This window comes from Lygodium microphyllum, chromosome 13 (assembly GCF_053477565.2).
Source record: "Lygodium microphyllum isolate KBCC chromosome 13, Lygodium_microphyllum_v1.1.10, whole genome shotgun sequence".
NCBI lineage: Eukaryota > Viridiplantae > Streptophyta > Polypodiopsida > Schizaeales > Lygodiaceae > Lygodium > Lygodium microphyllum.
Genome location: NC_141147.1, coordinates 108,324,628 through 108,344,546, shown reverse-complemented (window position 1 = coordinate 108,344,546; position 19,919 = coordinate 108,324,628). Strand labels below are relative to the sequence as shown.

Genomic DNA, 19,919 nt, shown 5'->3' with positions numbered 1-19,919 from the left:
GTGTGTATCTGCTTGTATTCCATTATTCTGATCTCCTCATCGATCTGTTCCACTTTGACAAAGGGAAGCTTCTGCCGAAGCGATCGCGCGTCACTCCGCAACCTTTCATAGAACTTCTGAGCCAGATCCAACTCCTCGCGATGGCCCCATTCAACTCAGTGAGGCGAGAACTGGAGGCGTACATCCGCGAGAACTGGATCTCGTGGATGAGGTGGCCTTCACTACAATCCACATCCATTGTCGCAAGAAGCCGTCTTTAGGACATGTCCAATCTGTCAACTTCCGAGACTTCACCAGTACTTTTCTTCCTGCATGCAATGGAAAGGACGTACTCTTTCTGCCACCCAAAATCATCAACAAGCTACACATTCATTCAATTTCCAAGGCTTTGGTTGTCCTGCAACGTCTCCGAATTGCAGACATCATCTTCTTCTCCGATTATACAAGACAAAGTCTCAACCTGTGATACTCTACGATCGAGTCCTCTCCTGCTGTATCAATGGTTGATGCTTCCTTTATCAATTGTGCAACCTTCTCTTCTTCATTAGGTAAAGCCTTGTCATGCTGAAAATGAGTTCTTGATCACATACTCAGCATCAAATTGGCCCTCCACTTGACTCGTCAAATTCAGCAACGTATAGTAGCTCAACCTGAATGTACTCACTAAAGGAGCAAGCCATATCTGCATGTATTTATGTCAATCTGCTCATCAATCATTATAATAGAGATGCCTCGCTCATCCTTTCCAGGACGGGCTGCCCTTCCACTCAGTTGTATGAACTCTCTAGAAAACATCCAAGAGTGATTGTCTCCATCCCATTTTTGAACCGCTGTAAACAATACATTCTTTGCAGGCATATTCAAACCCATCGCAAATGTTTCAGTAGCAAACAATGCATTTATCAAGCCTTCTTGGAACAAAATCTCAACCACCTCTTTCACAATAGGAAGTAGACGTGAATGATGCATTATTACGCCTTTCTCCAAAAGAGGTAAGATGGAAACTATTGGAGGTAGCTCCCTGTCCTCCTCATTGAGGCATTGTATTGCATTATTAAAGACATCCCTCACAACTGGCCCTGAATCGATTATCCTTCATAGCCAAATCCATAAGCTCTGATGACACAGATTGACCGGCTGTTATGAGACCAGCTACAAGCTCTCTTCTCCCCTCTTGTATCTTGTGCCCCTTCCCATTCCTCTTCCACCTCCATTGGGAGAGGTCAAGTCGTCCTCCTGGTCGACTTCCTTTGAAAATGTTGTGACTAATTTGTTAAAGCCATCCTCTCTAAATGGCACTTCTTATCAACAATAGGCACTTCTTATCAACAATAAGATACAATCTTGAACGTCCTATAGAAAAAGCATAATGCTGCAGTGGTGTTGACCTGAAGTCAGTGTACACAACATGGCACGATTATTTGTGCAAACAACATATCCATTCTTAGTTGCATTGGACATTATAGCTTACAAGAATACCATTTTTATAGCTGGAGGAAGAAAAATTATACTTTCTTCCCATCCACAACACCTCGTACTCTGTCTCTCATGTAATGAAAATCATCAAAGATGATCCAAGCAACCTCCTTAAGAACTTTAGAGCCTCTGTAAAGCATTCCTCTTAGAATTTCTGTTGTCATGACAATACAACTTCCATTGGGGCTATAGAAACATATCTTGTCTTCTCCTTGAGTCAGAGAGCGAATTCCATGTTCCTCAATGTCTGATCGGTGATGATGTAAAACTTATGACCCTTGAGTCTTCAAAATGGATACCTTTATATGAACCTATTTTTCCATGCATTGTGCCCTAACAAAAAATATGCTTTGAGAGAGAATTTTATGTCCCAATCATTCATGCAGTTTGCAAATTAAAAACCATGTAATACAATCATTCAAATGATGCTTCCACAGAAAATTTAGGAATGCATTGAAGAGAATGTGCCTAACCTAACTGCATGTGCTCATGCATCATGTAAAATAAAAACAAAAAGACACACACAATGGAAAATAAATTCCTAATGACACTGACTAATGTGTTTAAATTCTTGGTGAAAGTCTCCGCCTTCAGATTCACAATGGTGGATGCGTAGTGTCACGACACTATGTTCAAAGAATTGTGGACAAGGATGATGCAATAAGATATAGGATGCAACAAGAGAAAAATACTAGAAAAAAAAAGTGGATCTTTGGGTTTATGGATGCATTTATCCACCTAATCTAGTAACTGAAAGGCCACCACAATTTCATGGGCTTACAGCATTTGTAAAGTTGGTTTGTGAAGGCAATGAAGGATTGCATGAATATACATGTAGACTCATGACACAAGAATCAACAAGGATTCATCTAATGCCATGAGGCATATTCCACGGTGGATTTCGTGAGACCACGGTGGATTCCATGAAATTTTGCAGTGGATTCCATAAAACTATATTTATTTGTCGGAGCTTGTACAAAGGTGAAACGAAGAGCACATCAAAATTTGCAAGCTCAATTGGCTACTCTTCAACTATCTATTGCCGATCAAGATGGACTGCAACCCTGAAGATGTTATACGACGCACGATTCATGCGATACTCGAAGCACAATCTATCCGGAAAGAAGTCAAGATAAGTAAAACAAATTTCAAATTCCGTACTTTTAATGGGTTACGCAATGGAAATACTGTTCTCGCTTTTATCAGTCAGTTTGATGACTATTTCCATGAAGAACAGTATGTCGAAAAAGACAAACTCAAGTGTGTCACTAATCATTTAGTCGACATAGCATCGTTATGGTAAACTATTATCTGCAAAAGCATTAATTGTTCTATTGCTTGGGAGACTTTCAAAAGAATTTTTTGCAAAATTTTCTTCCACCTCAATTCCATGGAAAAATAATCAAATAGTGGAATCTTATGCAACAAAGAGATTGCGAGCCTATTTCACAATATATTGAGTGTTTCTAGAATGCCTTATTGTAACTTTAAATGCTCGAAGATGTACCTGAGGTGACCCATAAGTGCAAGTTTAAGTCTGGTTTGCTTGGTCACTTCTATGCGGAAGTGAACATGTTCAAGCCAATGACTCTCGAGGATACCATTTTGTTTGGCCCATGATGCTAAAGACAAAATTCGAGGACGAGAGAAGCGACCACAACAATTTCCAAATAACGGTAACAAAGCAATTCAATTCTAACTTTTGAAGATTCAATCAAAGCCGCTTTGTTCCATCTTCATTCCACAAATCTTAGACACGACCCCCTGCTTTACCAACAAACACAAATCTAAATCCTAAGCCATCTCTCCAGTCAAATCCCAACATTCCTAAACTCCCCGCTATTACCAATAATGTTTCCAAAGCCAAATCCATAGTCTGCTATAAGTGCCATCAACTTGGACATCTAGTGGTGAATTGTCAATCCAAAAAGCCAACTATTCACATCAACTACCTGGGAGCGACTGAAGATGAAGGCCATGAAGAAATCCTAGATTTCATAGAATATGATGACGATATCAATACTACTAGCCGCTTTGTTCCATCTTCATTCTGTAAATCTTGGACACGACCCCCTACTTTACCAACAAACACAAATCTAAATCCTAAGCCATCTCTCCAGTCAAATCCCAACATTCCTAAACTCCCCGCTATTACCAATAATGTTTCCAAAGCCAAATCCATAGTCTGCTATAAGTGCCATCAACTTGGACATCTAGCGGTGAATTGTCAATCCAAAAAGCCAACTATTCACATCAACTACTTGGGAGCGACTGAAGATGAAGGCCATGAAGAAATCCTAGATTTCATAGAATATGATGACGATATCGATACTACTTTAGATACTTTACCAGATATGCCAAATCCCCATTCTTTATTAATGATGAAATGTCTTGTGCATAGTAGAGAAAAGATTGTTTTACATGATGATGGGAGCACACATGATTTTATTTATGCAAAATTGGTTCAAGAATTAAACTTACATACTGTTTCGACTCATTATCACATGAAGGCTGCATTCTTAGGCACTAGATACAATGGAACACAAGAAGTGCATGACTTAGAAATTAAAATTGGTGATTATGTCGAGTACGAAAATTTCTTAGTTGTGTCTTTGCAATTTAGTGGCATTATCTTAGGGATACCTTGGCGCCATCAATATAATCCCGATATAGATTATTCCACGCACTCAATGAAGATTCATTCTAATGGAAAACAAATCATATTGTATGGTATGCACACCCTTGATAATTTTCCATTGCTTAGTCATACACAAGCTAAAAGTGCATTAAGAAAATATAGCAAATCCTACTTAGCATGGGTGAATGAATTTAAAGTTAAGGAAAATCAAATGCATCCTAGGCATGCACAATCTCTTTTACAATTTAAAGATTGTTTTGCTACTGACTTACAACCTAGTTTATCACCTACACATCCTGAAGATCATAAAATAAACTTAATTCCACATTCTCAACCATCATATTATAAAGCACCTTATCAACATAATCAAATTGAACAGAAAGAAATTCAAAACCAAATTAAAGAATTGCTAACCCGAGGACTCATTAGGCCCAGTATTTCTCCTTTTGGTACACCTGTCATGTAAGTCAAGAAGAAAAATAACACCTATAGGATGTGCATTGATTATCATGCCCTAAATAAGATCACTGTCAAGAATAGATATCCGATCCCTAGGGTAGATGACCTCATGGATAAACTATAAGGGGCTGCAATATTTAGCAAAATAGATCTTAAATATGCATACTATCAAGTAAAACTAGACACATCTGATATTTTCAAAATTGCATTTAGGACTTAATTTGGACATTATGAATACCTTGTTATGCCTTTTGGTCTAACTAATGTACCAGCCACATTCAATCATATGATGAATCGCATATTTTTGAAGCATCAACATTGGATCATTGTTTTCTTTGATGACATATTGATTTTCAGTAAAAATAAAAACAAGAATTATGAACATTTATCCTTCGTTTTCAATTTATTGAAAGAGAATCAATTATATGCTAATCTTGAAAAGAGTGAATTTTTCCAAATCCACATTGAATACTTAAAACATATTGAAGGTATTAAAGTTGATCCTAAAAAGATAGACGCAATTTTGAATTGGTTGATACCTAAAAATATGCATGAATTACATTCTTTCTTAGCTCTTGCTAGCTTTTACAGAAAATTTGTGAGAAATTTTTCATTGCTTACATTACCTTTGACAAAATTATTAAAGAAAGGTATTGTGTATCATTGGTCTAAAAATCAGCAAAAGCCTTTTGATTTATTGAAACATGCCTTAACGCATGCTCTTGTATTGCAACTACCTGACTTTAATAGGCCATTCTTCCTAGTAGTCATTAACGCTAGTAGATCTAGAATAGGAGCTGTCCTTATGCAAGATTCACATCCCACAGCTTACTCTAGTTGCAAACTTAAACCCTCTGAACTTAAGTATTCTACCTATGATAAGGAATTGCTAGCTGTAGTACAATATTTATGATAATGGAAATACTATTTAATGGGATCTGAATTCATGATCAAATTTGACCAACAAAGTATCAAACATCTCCTTAGTCAGCCAAAAATCTCTGACCGTCATATTAACTGGGCTATTTTTATTCAAAGTTTTCATCCACTTATCCAATATCAACCTAGAAAAGAAAATGTTGTTGCCGATGCCTTGAGTAGAAGACCGACTATCCATAATATTTCTGTGATATCTTTTGATTCCCTTATCCCTATGAAAGCCACTTATGATAAAGACCCTAGTTTTCAAGTTGATTGAAATAAATTAATTGCAAATAACTAGATTCCAATTGATTCATTGTCTTATGCTGATGGATTTATGTTTTACAAGAAAAGGTTATGTGTAGCTATTCCAATTCCGTGAGACCACAGTGGATTCGGTGAGGTTTTGCAGTGGATTTCGTAAAACTATATTTATTTTCTGGAGCTTGTACACAAGGTGGATTCTTTGTACAAAAAGTTGACAGGGACGCCTATCATTTTCGAGTGTCATGTTTAATATGCAAGTGAGTGATTCCGCAAAATACATATTTGAATTAATGGATGTTTATGAGTTTAGAGTGCGCACTCGTATTAAATTAACATTAGGACAGAGTTCCAATCTATTTATTTATTTTGTAGCTGAAGACTGCTAGGTATTCACTTTTATCCATTTAATCTTATTATTTTCTAATAATTGTGAATGCTTCAATTGATATGTAGAGCAGGCGGCGGTGGTGATGGGAAGCACTTGGCAATAGCGTGTATTCAAGTTATTTAGACAAAATTATCATTTTTTATGGGCGCATCTTAGGCATGGCACTAATATTTATTTAGGCGCACTTATTTATTGAAGCGCTTGGCATATATCTATTATTTTGTATGCGCATGGGTGTACACTTGAAATATTTATTATTGGACATTGTATTTGGGTATTGCTTGAATTTTGGGCCGCCCAACCACTTTATTGTTTATTTGGACAAAAGCAAACACAAAAACTAAAGCATGCTAATTGTAAAATTGGGCTATTTTTTAGCTTGGAGATGAATAAATTATTAAATACATGCTTTGTGGAGGGCTCATACAAGGCATGGGAGGAGATTGTACCCAATTGGTCTTTTTTGCCTCATGTTGTGCAAGTTTATTTTCTTGATTTTTGAGCTTAAAGTAGAGTTCTTTGTTCTTGGAGACCTTCACTACGTACGCATACAGTATCCGATTTGTGCACCATCATCAAGCCTTAACAAATATTCAGACAAGATTATAAGGGTGTCACTACAAGAGAAAGGCCCTATAGACGCGCACTGTAGACGCGAAAAAGCGAGCGCATTTATAAGTGCATGTATTAGCGCGTCTATTCACGCTGGTGTAAAGAACGCGTCTATATATCCACGTTTATAAACGCGCTTATAGATGCGAAAATAAACGCACATATTTTTCATTTCTCATAAAGTCCCTGAATATGACCAAACCTCATAATAGATAGCATTTTTTTTAATAGGGCATGATTGGATGTATATACGACATAATTACACCTGGATCATAAGCTAGGACATGATATACATGTATAGGATCATACGGACATGATATACATGTATATACGACATGATATACATGTATAGGGCATATACATGCACATGACATGATATACATTACCAACTTTACTTCTTTCTGAGTATTACAAATATATATCCAATCATTCAAAGCTGATTATATATATGTGATTTCATGCCCTATATACATCCAATCATGTCCTATACAAATGTGATTGGATAGGGCATGATGATTGGATGTATATACGACATAATTATCATAGAAGTGATTGATATATGCACATGTTGCATCTATTGTGCACTTAACCTAGCCATGGCTAAAACTTATAGATCAAAGGTTGACTTGTGCATTTGCAATATATATATATATATATATATATAGAGAGAGAGAGAGAGAGAATTGATCAATACACTCACATGTCTCATTTGTTCTGCACTTAACCTAGCCATGCATGCCAATTCATAGCATGAGTAGATTGATGTAAATAAGTTGGCTTGTGCATGTGCAAGCTATTCCAATCATGTCAAGGTGCACTTATAGCTCACATATAATTTTAGATAAGGTGGACCACATGTAGCCAACGTGCACATGTCCTCTTGTCATCATCTTTAGCCAGTGTGTCCACTTGTGTAATATATTAAAAATATAAAAGAATTTCTTTTATACGCCCCATGGTGGCGCATCGAGTTGGCATGTGTGAGGGGGGATGGAGGATCCAGCAAGCTCCTCGCTGGAGCTTGCTCGGCTCCCTCGCCATGTGTGATGATAGGTAAGGGGGGAGGATTCCCTCCCCTCCCCCTATATAATCGAGGGTAAGAATCGAGGAGGGAGAGGCCGTTGTGCGCTACTGACTGGAGAAGCAAGCCAAGACTATGCTATCGCTGCCATTGACCAAGAGGGAGGAGGGATTGATGAGGAGGATCTGCCGCTGAAAAAAAAAGTGTGGAGAGGGAATCCATTAGAGCTGCCGAGGAGCTGCCGCTGCAGTCTGCCCTGGCCGCCAGCACATCACTCGCTGCCGTGTAGTTCTTCCCCCCTGCCTCGTGATAAGGAAGTGGAAGCTTCCTAAGGGGGGGCTAATTAAGCCCCCTTTCACCCCCCCTTATATCCCTTTTAACCTTTTCTCCCCCCCATCATAACTCTTTTTTTTTACACAACCCCCTAAGCTTTTTTTTAATCCCCCGTGTCCCCATTACTTCTTTCTTTCCCCCCCCCCCCTGGACCCCAAATCCAAACCATCATCATGGGCCCCGGATGTTGTCCCGTGAGGAGTAGAGAGGAATAAGGTGGGAGAAGATAAAGAAGAGAAAGAGAGGAGTGAAGGAGGAAGAGTAGAGTGAAATAGGATGGGAGAAGATAAAAAAGAGAAAGAGAGGAGTGAAAGAGAAAGAGTAGGGTGAAGGAAGGAATAGGGTGGGAAAAGATAAAGAAAAGTAAGAGAGGAGTAAAAGAGGAAGAGTAGAGAAGGAATAGAGGGAGGTAGAAGAGAGAAAAAAAAAAGAGGGAAAAAGAAGAGTGAAGGAGGAGGAGTAGGGAAGGAGAAGAAAAAGGTAGAGGAAGTGCAAGGGAAGATAATAATTTCCTTCTATACTTTTACCCCAAGCCAAAGTTCTCCAAGGGTTCATGTGGTTGCAAAACCACCCACATCCATAAACTTTTTTCCAAGTATAGACCCTATAGGGCCTTCTTAGGCTTTGTAAATGTTTCCCTCTCCGAAGAATCTAAGAATCTAAAAGTCCTATCATTCCTTCTCGTGATCAACCATTCAAACGGCACCTTGCCTCGAAAGAGAGTCGGTGGAAATCCGGAAGAAAGAGTAAAAGCTACCTTCACATTCGAACTGCGATGCCGCCTAAGAAAGTCCAAGGAGTAGCTACGGGAGGGTCATCTCCTGGTATTGTTGAGTGTTGAAATGACTTGTTTTTTGGTCGATTTTTGTTGTTTTTGAGAGCTGAATGGTTGATTTTATGGGATGATTAGTTGATTTAGAAGTGGTTTGAGAGTGTTTTGGATGATATTGATTGTGTTTTGGAAGATCATGATGTTTGTTGATGGTTCTGTGATGTTCTGATAGGTTTTGTATACCTTGTGTTTTGTTCTGTTTTGGTCTGTTTTGTTCTGATTGTCTTCTGTAAGGAGGGAAGGAGTATTGATTGATGAAGAATGAGATATTGTGAAAGCTTAGTGAATGGTTTGTGAGAGTTTGGAATGGTTTGAGAGTGGGTTATGTGGTTTTGATAACCTTCTGTAACCTTATGTAGGTCTTCTGTAGAGCTTCTGTTTCTGTTCTGTTCTGTACTGTTTCTGTTCTGGTACTGTTCTGTAGACTGTTCTGTATGCTTCTGTAAGTGTTCTGTGGAATGTATGTGTGACTTTGGGGAAAGTTTTCTAGCCTTGGAAAGAGGTGAATACAAGTGCAAAAGAGCTGAAAGAAGTGGAAGAAGTAGCTGTTGAAGACTCAAGTGAAGACTAGAGTAAAGTGATAGTAGTGAGCTGTGAAGAGACACTGTAGTGGCTCTGGTGACCCTTCATATCAGACATACCTCTTGGGAGGGGTATCCACGACCTAAGAGTGATTATTGAGAGTGATTTTTGAGAGATTGTAGTGAGGATATGATGTATTATTGATGGAGTGAGAGAGAGAGAGTCAGCGATAGCCAATTCTACTCAAATAGAGTGATTGTATATGAGAAATTGAGAGAGAAGACTATGAAGATATTGAAGATGAATACTATGTGATGTATTTCCATTCAAGATGGTGTACTTCTTTGTTTTCTCTGTTCTATTGATGGATTTTGTGAAGATATTGAAGAATATGGTTGATTCTATCAAAACCGTGGGAGATCTACATGATGCTGCATGAAGATTTGTTGTGCCTGGTGTTCTTTTCTTCATTGTGACAATATGAAACATGATAAACAAGCTTGTTGATGTTACAAGATAGATTTTCTTGCAAGAGAATTCCCTTTTCCTTGGTGTTCCTCTCGGGGATCCATGTTTTTGGTGCGCAGCCGGGGAAACTTGCCATCAACAAGCACCAAAAGAGACTGAAAATGAAGGAAATGGCATTGCCAAGAAGAGAAGAATTCAATGGATGTTTGTAAAGTTCCTTCTTCCACTGAAGAGTTGGAATTTCTCATAATCAAAGCCACTTTCCACAAGAAGTTCATCCCACAATGGCGGAAACACATCACCATCATGATGCATGCTCTATGTGGTGGACAGTTTCCTCTTCCTATTGAAGCAGCAGAAACTTGCATCTTGGTGGCAAACTGTTTGGGAACAAACTGAAGAGCAGAAACAGAGAGAATGAACATCCATGGAAGATTTGGCATTCATTGAGAAGTTTTCAGACAACATCAAGTGGGAGATTGTGAAGAAGCTTCAGGAGTCTTGGTCTGTAGAGGTTCATAGGGACAAGAAGGAAAAGAGTTGGAATTTGTTCGTGGATGCTCAACAGCAAGATACATGGGATGCTTGGTGTACTGATAATCTTCTGTTTGTTCAATTAGCAACCCACTGGAAGTTGGTAGACAGAGTGTTTTTCACAACATACACTGTTGAAACCATCAGAAGCTGGCATTACTATGATGATGGCACCACCACAATGCTCAGACGTATGCATTTTGACACCTTCAGAACCGAATACCTTCCTCTGTGTAGTGGCATGAAAGCAGAATTCAGGGACGTTGAAAAGAAAGAAGTAGAAGAAATGTTGGCAAGAGAGTCCTCCAGAGACTGAAGCCTTCTGTTAACCCTCTGTGGAGCACTAACAACATAGTGGAGCCAACCCCCTGATGAATGACGCAATAAAAAGGCAAGCGTTGGAACGAGTCCAGAGGTACGTGAGAAGAGAGAAAGCAAGAATCAGAGCCGAGAGCCAGCTCGCAGCGGAAGCCGCCTTTGACGCCCTTGCGGAACTCTTTATAGAAGTCCCAATGGCACATCAAGCCCTTCCTCCTCCTGCTGGAGGTCCAGTTCCAAGCCAGATCCGTCCTGGAAATATTGATGATAGACCAGCGAATGTAGTCCCATTGCCAGTTTTTAAGGGAGAGTACAATGAAGACCCCGATCTTCATGTAGCAGAGTTTATGGTAGCGTGTGTGGCTAACAATGCCAGAACCCCTGAGCATTGGTTAGCAATATTCCCCGCCACTTTCAAGGGCGCGGCGTTTCAGTGGTATGAGAGACAAGCAGCAGGAACTTTTGGCACATGGGACGACCTGAAGTTGGCCTTCCTTACTAAATTCAGGCGTGAAGGTTTTGAAGAGCGGATGAGAGAGGAATTCATGAACCTAAGTCAGTCCTCTGGAGAAAGAGTAGAAGCCTATGTCTCAAGAATGGAATCCATCCTGAAGAGATGGACTAACCATAATCTGGATGATGGCATTCAGAAGGGAGTGTTTCTCAGAGGATAACAACCAGAAGTCCGTAAGTTTGTGGAGCTACAAAGACCAGCCACCCTGCAAGCTGCAACAGAAGGTGCAAGACTGTACGATGAAGTGGAAGCTTGATTGGCGATGAATTCAGGAAGAGGAGTCCTACCTCCTCTGATGCCAGGAATGATGTACCCACCAAATGCAATTCCAGGGACTGTTCCCTATCCCTACCAACAAATGCCCTCAGTATCACAGTACAGTGCACCAAATCCACAGTGGCCACAATCCATGCCTCAAATGATGGCTCAACCACAACAACAATGGTCCCAACCAATTTCCTCAATGACAAATCAGCAGCAACAGTGGAACCCTACCAACTGGAGTCAACAGCCAACAGTTCAAACAGGAGCACTGAATCAGAACCAGAACAGAGACCCCTCTGTACCAGCCCAACCAGTTTATGCAGTGATTACAGAGACTCCTCAAAACCCTCCTGCCAGTACCTCCGGAGGAGAAAGCTTGAAGGATTACTTATCCAACTCAGTTGCAAACATCAAAAAGGAGTTGATGGATGTGATTACAGAGCAGCTACAGACGTTGAAAGTGAATACCGCAAGCATATCCAACGTTTCAGGAGCAGGAAGAGATGTGATGCGGTCAAATACTTGGTGTGGTAAGTGTCATCAAGCAGGCCATTTAGCCACTGAATGCACACGGAAACCAACCATCCCTGGAGCCTTCTGTTCCTACTGTTTGCGGAAGAACCATACAGAGGACATTTGCTCTCTAAAGGAGATGCATGATAGGAGAAGGAAGGAAGAAGACGCAAGATTCAACCTGCTGGAATCCAAAATGACAACACAGGATATTGGACCCAAGCCTAGAGAGTTTGGTCCTAATTTCGGACCCAGAAGATTTCCCTCTCAAAGTTACAGAGGAAGACAGTCTGGCGGTGGTCAGAGATCAGAAGTGGAATGTTACAGATGTGGAGAAAAGGGACACATCTCACCAAATTGTCCAAATCCTCGAAGGTCAGTGGATTACAAGCCCTTATGCAGTCGATGCAAAGGAGAAGGCCATACTGCAAAGGACTGTCCAAGCCCAGCCCTAGTGAAAAACAATGCTATTGATAGTCCGGCCAAGGCCCAAGAGCCTACCTCCAATTTGGTAGAATTGGAAGTTGCTGCCATCACGCGTGCAAAGCAGAAGGAACCACCTATCCAGAAAGAAAATAACCCTCCTGCCAGAACAGTGAAGTTCAGTCTTCCACCAGAAGAACAGAACAGAACAGAGCCTAACAGTGCCGTACAGAGCCCTACAGTGCCACAGAGAGTCACAGAGACAGTTACAGAGACAGGATCAGAGGTCCAGGATACAGAAGAGGAGGAAGTGCCACAAGTGGCAGAAGAAGCTCCTGTAATTCCTCTGTTGGAAGAAAGAGGGAAAATGAAAATGGGTGTTGCCCCATTCCCTAACCGATTAGAAAAGCCAGTGGATCCTATTAAGGAATACGATCTGGTTAGAGATCTAGATACCTTTAGACCAAACCTCACATTCCGACAATTATTGATGTTGTCTCCGAGTTGCCAGAAAAGGTTCAAAAGTATACTGACAAGAAGACGTGGTTTAAGGATTGCTCCCTCAACAGTAACAAAGTCCAACAAGGCTCCAGAGCCTGTAAAAGAAGTGGATGTAGCTAACACCTTCCTAGATACAGGTACTCCAGAGACTGGCGTGTGGATAGAAGGCTGCTTCATTGCAAATGCACTGATTGATGGTGGTTCATCAGTGAACATTATGACGGATGTGACGATGAAGGATCTAGGCCTACAAGGTGTGCAACCCACCCAATGGCTCATCAGATTGGCGGATCAGAGCAGAATCAAGCCTTTGGGCATTCTTCCATATGTGAAGACTACAGTGGCTGGAAAAGATTATTGGCTAACCTATCTGGTGGTGAAGCCAAACTCTTATGGTACATCCTATCCTCTGCTACTGGGCAGACTATGGCTTTTTGAAGCTCGAGCAAGGACGGATTCGTTCAAAGGAACTTTGACCTTGGGTAGAGGACCCAATAAAGTGGTGCTGAAACTGTATGGTTCTCAAAAAGGACATGGATCCACCTCCTTGGAATTATCTTCTGATTCCCCTAACGAGGCTACAGATGGAACATCAGCAGACGAAGATGCTGTCAAACAGATCCTTCCCAAGAAAACAGTGGCACATTCCTTAACAGTGGATACTGTAAGCCGACTTCCAAAAGAGGCAAAGCCATTATCAATGGGTGAATACTTCCTGCCTGAATCAGGAATGCCTTCTGAAATCACTTCTGATAGTGAGATAGAAGCATGGATGTACTACTCTCCCTGTTACATGGTCACAGCAGAAGCAGAAGCAGAGACAGAGGCAGGAGAGGAACCAGAGAATCTGTTCTTCTGTTACAGAGCTCCTACAGAGACAGAAGCAGAAACAGAGACAGAAGCAGAGACAGAAGCAGAAGCAGACGCAGAGACAAAGACAGAGACAGAAGAGGATGGATATGATATGGACGAAGAAGGTGATGAAAGTGAGCCAGAAGAATCTATCCTACCTGAAGAGGATACAATTGAAGAAGAAGTTCCAGAAGTATCAGAAGCCCATGAGCTCATGCTATGGGACAGAATGGCGATGGTACCATTTGGTCTGGTAAATGGATCTTCTCATATGCAAAACCTTTATAAGAAATGGATTAAGGAGAGCAAGCCGTCTTTTAAGTGTGGCTCCTGCCGTCCTACCCCATCCTTGCCAAAGAAAGATGATGATGATGCACCGTGCCAACAAGCACCAGTCCCACCAACCCAACAGGCATCAGAGGGTCCCTGTTATGTGACATTCCTGGATGTATCTTCAAAAGATGAGTCTTCAAGCCAAGACATAATTAATCTTGAAACCAAACCCGAAACAGCTCTAATTCCATTCCAACGTCTTAAGGAGCAACCTAAGTCTCCACCAAAAGAAGAAGTTGGTTCTAGTGGGACATCAGAAGAGGACATCACTCCCTTGAAGGAGTCGGATCTGTACCCAGAAGCAGTCCGTGGGACCTTCATTCGTGAAGTAGAAGGTGAAAGGCAGTTAACCTTTGTGGATTCAGAAGGCACTGAACGCCACTTGAAGGTGGGTAGCAGTCTCCCAGAAGAGGAGTTGTCAACCTTGTACAATTTGTTGAAAGAAAATTTGGACGTGTTTGCATGGTCTTACAAAGACCTAAAGGGGATTGATCCCACAATATGTCAACATCATATTGACTTGGAGCCTGATGCCAAGCCAGTACGGCAACGACAGAGGCGAATGAACCCGAATTATTCCACATTGGTGAAAGCGGAGCTGCTGAAGCTTCTAGAAGCCGAGTTCATCTATCTAGTGGCAAATAGTGAATGGGTTTCATCCATCGTGGTTGTACCCAAGAAGAATGGCAAATTGCAAATATGTGTGGATTTCCGAAAACTTAATTCCAAGACAAAGAAGGATCACTTTCCAATCCCTTTCACAGACCAACTGTTGGACACAGTGGCAGGACATGAGCTTTATTCCCTTCTGGATGGATTCAGTGAATACAACCAAGTCCAAATCGCAGAAGAAGACCAATCCAAAACAACCTTCACCACAGAATGGGGGACCTATGCTTACCAAGTGATGCCATTTGGGCTCTACAATGCCTCTGCTACTTTCCAACGAGTCATGATGGCCGCATTTCAAAATCATCTGCATGACTTTATTGAGGTATATTTGGATGACTTCTGTGTCTATAGTTTGATCCGTGAACACTGGGAACACCTGGAACAATGCTTTGATCGATGCCGGGAGTATGGGATTTCCCTCAACCCCGACAAATGCATCTTTGGGGTCTCTTCTGGAGTTCTGTTGGGCCACATTGTCTCTGCACAAGGGATATCAACAGACCCTGCAAAGATCGAAAAGATCGCAGCTCTGACAGCACCCACCAACCTCAAACAGTTGAGGGGATTCCTAGGCCATGTGGGTTACTACAGAAGGTTCATAGCCCACTTTGCAACAAAGGCAACTTCCTTGCACAAGCTTCTGAGGAAAGATGCAGAGTTTACTTGGACAGAAGAATGTTACAAAGCCTTCCATACTCTGAAGCAGTGTTTGATAGAAGCACCCATTCTGCAACCTCCTGATTGGACGAAAGAGTTCCATGTACACACTGATGCATCAGTTGAAGGTTTAGGTGCTGTCCTCTGCCAAAAGGGCTCCTCAAAGTTGGATCAACCGATCTATTATGCAAGCCGAAAGTCACTAATAGGGAACGAAACTATACAGTGACAGAGCTGGAGTGCTTAGCAATGGTGTTTGCCCTGGAGAAGTTTCGCCATTACCTCCTATCCACCCACTTTAAATTTTATGTGGATCATGAGGCCCTGTCCTTCTTGATGAACAAAGCAGATGTGAAAGGACGAATGATGAGATGGCTCCTTTTATTCCAGGAGTTCGACTTTGAGGTGATTACTAAGCTTGGTCGTTCCCATGTTCTGGCTGATCATCTGTCGCGTATCCCATAAACTGCAGACGAGGAGCAAGATGATCCAGACCTCCCTGATGCTTCCTTATTCTTGGTAGAAACTGTCATTCCCTGGTATGCGGATATTGCCAACGTGCTGGCAACCCAACAGTACCCTCCTGGTATTTCTAGTCGGGAAAGGAAGAAGCTCATGCTAGAATCAGCCCCCTACACCCTGCTCGGCGGTGCATTATACAAGAAAGGGAAAGATGAATTGCTCCGAAGATGTGTTGCAGGGGATGAGATTGGGATTGTTCTGAAGGCTTGCCACGACGAGCCATGTGGAGGTCACTTTGCAGGAGAAGCTACAGCCAGGAAGGCTCTGCTAGCAGGATATTGGTGGCCTACCATTCATAAGGATGCCTATGATTACTGTAAAAGATGTGATGCTTGTCAAAGAATGGGGAAACCCACGAAGACAAGTGCAATGCCATTGCAACCTATCCTTCCTTTGAAGCCGTTTGAGAAGTGGGGCATTGACTTCGTAGGTCCAATCGACCCTCCTACCAGAAGGAAACAGAACCGATACATCCTCGTATGTACGGATTATGCTACAAAGTGGTGTGAAGCTAAAGCCCTAAAGCGGGACGATGGTAACAGCGTGGCCTTGTTCATGTACGAGAATATCATCACCCGTTTTGGCAGTCCCTTAGAGCTGGTAAGTGACAGAGGCACGCATTTCCTTAACAAAGTCATGGAAGAGTTGACAGAGTTGTATAAGATCCGCCATCGCAAGTCCACTCCTTATTACCCCAGAGCCAACGGCCAAGTCGAAGTCACCAATCGCATCCTCTGCTCGATTCTGACAAGAACAATTGCTGCACATCGTCGTGATTGGGATGATCGACTTACAGAGGCCCTCTGGGCATACAGAACCTCCCATAAAGCAGCAACGGGACAGACACCTTTCCAGCTGGTGTATGGAACAGAAGCTGTTTTTCCTATTGAATTGGAACTACCATCTTTGAGAGTGGCTATCAAAGAGCGTTTGGGGGATGATGATTCACTGTAATGCCGTCTCCTGCACTTGGAATGTTTGGACGAAATTCGTCGGATGGCTCTACAGTGCATGGAAGCCACGCAAGCTCGACGTAAGGCTTACCATGACAGCTTCATCAAGCACAAGGAGTTCAAAGAAGGTGATTTGGTCCTAGCCTATGATTCACGCTTTGGCAAGTTTCCTGGCAAGCTCCAACAGCGGTGGATGGGCCCCTAGAAGGTACTTGCAGTCAACCCTAATGGTTCTGTTCAAGTACAGACCCTGGATGCCTCTGATGATTCCTTTCTGATCAATGGATATCGCCTAAAGAAGTACTTCCCTCCTTGGGGATCTTGACAATTACGGACACTTGATCCTTTCCCTCGTTGGCACGGCACCGTACTTCTTATGATGCTACTTCTGATAGCCGTTCTTCAATCACTCCTGATGAAGTGGACGCAACCCTCTGTCCCCTCAAACCCCCCTTCCAGCCTTGATCTCTTATCCTCTATTTTCCACCAGCGACGGTGGCGAGGTTGGTTCTGACACATGGTCTTTCCACCATTTCCTTGTTCAATTTGAAAGAAAAAAAAAAGAAGAAAAAAAAAACAAAACATATCGGTCATGGGAGAAAAGGACTTAGGTCCCTGTCATGCCGACCTATTCTTCGAGAAAAGGTGGAAACACACTCGGGAATAAGGGGAAAATAAGAAAAAGAAAAAAAAAACCAAAGAAGAAAAAGAAGGAAAAAAAAAAAACAAATAAACAAATCTGTCATGAGAGAAAAGGAAGCAATTCCCTGTCATAGCAGGCCTCGTTCCAAGAAAAGGTGATAAACACCCTTGGGCGGGAAGCTGGCTGTGGAAAAGGTGGTAACACCCAGCAGTCCAGAAAGTGGATTCATTAATTGATATCCCTAGGATCCAATTCCGACGCTGCCTCCCTTGGTACGCTGTGTCATGGGTCTCTTTGCAAAGTGACTACCTGTCCTCTAGCAGACAACATGTTCCTATCCAATACAATAATCGATTTGATGGCTACCTCCCTGGGTACGCCTCTTCAACAACTGATGACGCGATCTTCATCGACAACCCCTTGAGTGATGTGAGCTTTCATCCTAACCGGATGGGGAAGTGAGTATAGGCTGCCCCTCTGTATCTATCAACAACGAGTGAGACAGAGGGTGGGACGAGAGACTAGTCTCTTCCCTTCAAATCAAATGAGAGGTGAGAAGTGTGAATGAAGTGTTGCACGCACGGGATGGGCCTCTCAAAGCACAAAGCACGATTTGTTTCTGTGCACTGCACCATAAGGCTCCCTGGCCTTCCTTCTCGCACCGTATGCCGGCACAGGGCTGGATGCACAGTTGCACCAAGCAACTGCGCACAAGGCATACACCCTTTGCACAAGTGATTGTGAGGATTACATCAATGGGTTTCAGGAAAAGGCTGCCCTCTTGTATCTATCAACAGAGAGTGAGACAGAGGGTGGGTTGAGTGTGACTGGAGTTTCTTCAATCAATTACTGAGAGGTGAGATTGAGGGACGTTACGACACTTGGAGTCAGGTATGTTTCCGTTTCCCTATGCACCCATGGGATGGGTCTTTACCGTCAACACAAGACACATCACCCTGTTCTGTACACTGCATTGTAAGGCTCCCTTGCCTTCCTCCTTGCACTTATGCCAGACGGGTTGGACGCACTAATGCACCATCAACTGTGCACCCTGGCATACTCCTTCTGCACCATTCTCCCTTGTCGATTCCTAAACTGGGTATGAGATATGGGTCTTAATCCTTATTCCTCAAGTGATATTAGTCATGGGGCGAATGATTGATCTTTCATTCCAATTGAGTGACTGTGAGTTGAGTGTAGTATCCCTCATCATCGACGAATTTCCTGTGATTCCTTTCATCAGCTACCTCCCTGGGTGCTGCCGCGTGGTCCCTTCCATGACGGACGTGTGCCGAGAAGATGCCTTGGTCCCTCCAGCGCCGACAACAACACTGGACGTGCCATCGACACTCAACCTTGATTCTTGACGAAATGGGCCAAGTTCTTCTAACCCTACACTTTGGTTTTTTCGTGCCGGTCATGTTTTAAGTGTGGGGAAGTTAGTGGATGGTCTGTGGCATGGTCCTAGGTCCCTGTTGTTCGGTTAACCCTATCCGTTAAGGTCTTAAGTGTGGGGACACGTCCCTGCGCGTCTACATTGCATATCCTTTGCATATGCCTTATCTTGCTCACGCATGTATACCATGACTTGCTTTTACCCTAATGGGGTTCCTTCCCATCCACCCGGTTATGTTCCCCCACCTTTGGGGCTGTTCCCTTGCAGTTTTCCTTTATTCCCTGATTTTGAGGTTTTTCCATGAGAATGCACCCTACCTTCACCAAAGTTCCAATCCAACCTTATAGCCCTGTTCCCCCCCATTGAACTGATCCATTTTCCTTTTTACCTACCCCTGTTCCGGTGCACGGTTTTTGAGTTATTAATTTTTGAAGCATTTTACGCAATTTAGACAGTTTTCCATGTGAACGCGCTTTTCTTGCTTCAGAACCATGCTCTGATGTCATAGCCCTGTCAACCACTTTTCCCCTAACATTTTTCCTTTTTACTCCGCGTCATTCCGCTACATGGTTTGTCCGTTATTAATTTTTTTGGTTTTTAAGACTTTTTCGTGCGTATTTTTGACATCTTTCCATGTGAACCTGCTCTTTTTTGAATCGGAATTCCAATTTGATTTGACAACCGTGTCCCCTGTGCCTTCCCCTACCTTTTTCCTTTTTCCTCCACCCTTTTTCGACGTTCGGATTTTTACTTATTAATTTTTAAATGAGTTTTCGGGAGTATTTTTGGAGTTTTTTACATGTGAACCCCTCCTATTCCCGCCGAAACTGCGGTTTAACGTGATAACCCTGTGCCACTCCTTTCTGTGGACATTTTTCCTTCTTACT

At 42.3% G+C, this 19,919-nt stretch overlaps 1 pseudogene; it reads right to left on the bottom strand.

Annotated features, from left to right (window-relative positions):
* Positions 1-369: 369 nt before the first annotated feature.
* On the bottom strand, positions 370-1,803 carry LOC148027020 (DExH-box ATP-dependent RNA helicase DExH10 pseudogene; annotated as a pseudogene).
* Between the last annotated feature and the right edge of the window lie 18,116 nt (positions 1,804-19,919).